This window comes from Orycteropus afer, unplaced genomic scaffold (genome assembly GCF_000298275.1).
Source record: "Orycteropus afer afer isolate SDZICR_OR568_19922 unplaced genomic scaffold, OryAfe1.0 scaffold00050, whole genome shotgun sequence".
NCBI classification, from domain to species: domain Eukaryota; kingdom Metazoa; phylum Chordata; class Mammalia; order Tubulidentata; family Orycteropodidae; genus Orycteropus; species Orycteropus afer.
In genome coordinates, this window is record NW_006921637.1 from 7283597 (window position 1) to 7286320 (window position 2724).

The window sequence follows — 2724 nt, forward strand, 5'->3', positions numbered from 1 at the left end:
GAAAGAGGGTAACCCCACCACCCTGTGTTGTTTTCACAGAGAGGAAAATATTTTGGTCCCTCCAGCCTAGACAAGCTTCACAACTGTGTAGATGATTGCGAGTGATTCCTCTCTTTCTGGGTGCCTATGGTTTATCAGGGAGCTCTGGTAGCATAGTGGCTAAGGCACTTCACTGCTAACCAGAAGGCTGGCAGTTCAAACCCACCAGCCACTCCTCAGAAGGAAGATGGGGCAATCTACTTCTGTGGTGATACTGCCTCGGAAACCCAAGGAGGGGTTGCTATGAGTCAGGTCTGACTTGACAGCACATAACAACAAACAACAACAACATGGTTTATCAGTCTTCCTGGCACAGCCCTGCCTCCTCCCATCTTACCCTCATGTATAAGACTACAACAGAGGTAACTTAAATTTCTTGACTGAAGACACGGTCAAATCTTCAAGTAGAATGTAAAATAAGTCAGACACAAGAGGACAAATATTGTATGAATATAAAATATATATGAATACAAATACTTATATAGAATATCCAGAACAGTCAAATGCACAGAGACCAAAGTTCATTGGTGGTTACCTGGGGCTGGAGGGAGGAGGGGAGAAAAGTGTGGTGATGATTTTACAGCATGGAGAATGTAATTAATGTCACTCAATTGGACACTTAAAAATGGTTAAAATGGCAAATATTTTATTATATATATTTACCACAATGAATTTTCAAAAAAATCTCCAAGCAGAAATCAATTGTCAGATTATGCATTCCCTTGAAACACATGACAGCAGAGTTTTGAAAGGAAATTTTTCATTCTCTGTTTTTCTCCCTTATCCCCTCTTTTTTTTTCTCTCACTCTCTGTTCCCACCATCTCCACCCCACCACCACCCAAGGAAACTTCCTTTATCTACAAGTCTTTCTTTCAAGTCCCTCAGCCTAGTGCCTTCAGCCCTTGCCCCAGGAACCTCTACCTTTCCCAAAGGAAGAGGGATGCTCCCCCCTAGTCCAGTACTTCAGGTTTGATGCATAGATTTCTCTCCTCTTTTCAGGCTTTCTGTAGCAGAAGGGCAAGGTGGGAGGAGATGCTCTAGTCCCAGGAGCTAACGCAAAATTAGAGGTACCAATTAGACATCTGCTCCCAACCAGCAAATCTGGAGGCTGATTTTCTCCTCTTCTATCTAAAAAGCCAGCACATGCAGCACGGCGAACAGTAATTCTCTAGGAGACAATACAATCTAATTTCACAATGGAAAAAACATGTCTTCATTATCATGGTCATGGCTTTGACCCTTGTGAAAGAAAAAGTCCTGTATTACTGATGTAAGTAGCACTCGAGACTTTCTTGGATCTGATTTTAGCTCTCAGAGAGAACACATTAACTGAAATGGTCCTCAATCCATTTGCCATTCCCTCTGAGTGGCTCTATCACATATTAGATTACATGTTTTTAATTCCAAAATATTCTTTTTAGTTGATGGGCTTTCATTTGTTCCCTCTAAGTTTATTCTGCCACTTAGAGATAATAACAATGTATGCATCACTGAGATATTCTAGAAAAGATGAAAACTCTTCTTTGCCCAACAGTGCTAGATAGATCACCCTAGGTAGAGGTGTGACCATCCGTTTGAAAAATACAGCAGAGTAACTGCTTCCTACTAGTCTCACATGGGCATGAGAACTAAAGAGATTGATTCTGTTGAGTTTTTGAGCACCTTAGAAAATAACACTATGTAAACTTAAAGGATTGTACTTCTTAAATGAAAAGAGGTGCACAGGCTGTGTGCTTCACCCATATGAAAATATTAATACCACATCAGCAGGGCCTTGGCTGGGCCAAGGTATGTGCTAACAGAAGAAACATGTCTGCTAACTTTATCATCATTTTGCGGAGTGACCTGGAGTGCTGTGTATGTTGGGCAAGGAAGGAGCTTCACCCCAGGGACTAGAGACCTATCATTTTGCTAGACTGTTACTGTGGACCATGCCTCCAAGTAGTCTTGCCCATCCCACATAGATTCTGGGCTTGGCCATTTGACTACCTTTAACCAATGTGACATGATTAGAAATCGTGAGGCAAGCAGAGGTGTGGAAATCAGCTATATACTGTAAGGAAACCCCAGCAGTCATGTGGACAGAGAGGATAATATAGAGGAGACCTGAAGCCCTTGGCCATAGCCCCAGCTGAGCCCTCAGAGGGCAGCCAGCACCAACTGCTAGCCATGGAGTGAGGTCATTTGGACCTTCCAGCTGTACCAGTACCCCAGTGGACATCATATGAAGCAAAGTTATCTAGTCATCCCACAAAATCATGAGGAATAATACAATGTCATTTGGGTTTTTTTTTTTTTTTTGGCAGCATGGATAACTGAAACACATCCCAGTCAATTCAATTCAAGAAGGATTTATTGAGTGTTTATTATATGCAACATACAGTTTCAGGAACTTCACATCAACTCCTAGAATAGGTACCAGCCCAGCTGCAACAGAGAGGAAGTGTCAGTAACTGATAGAGGGAAAGATGGGCCTAGAGGGAGTATGGCACTGGTCCCTGGTCAACCTGGAGCAGCAGACATAATGAGCAGACAAAACCTCAAAGGGAACATCTGTAGCTAAAAATAGGCCATTTCCTGAGCATAAAAAAAAAAAAAAAAAAAAAAACATGGTGCAGCAGAGTTTTAGTGATACTTTCAGCCAGGCAAGATCTTAGCGCCAGCTATGTAGGGAAATTTTCAGA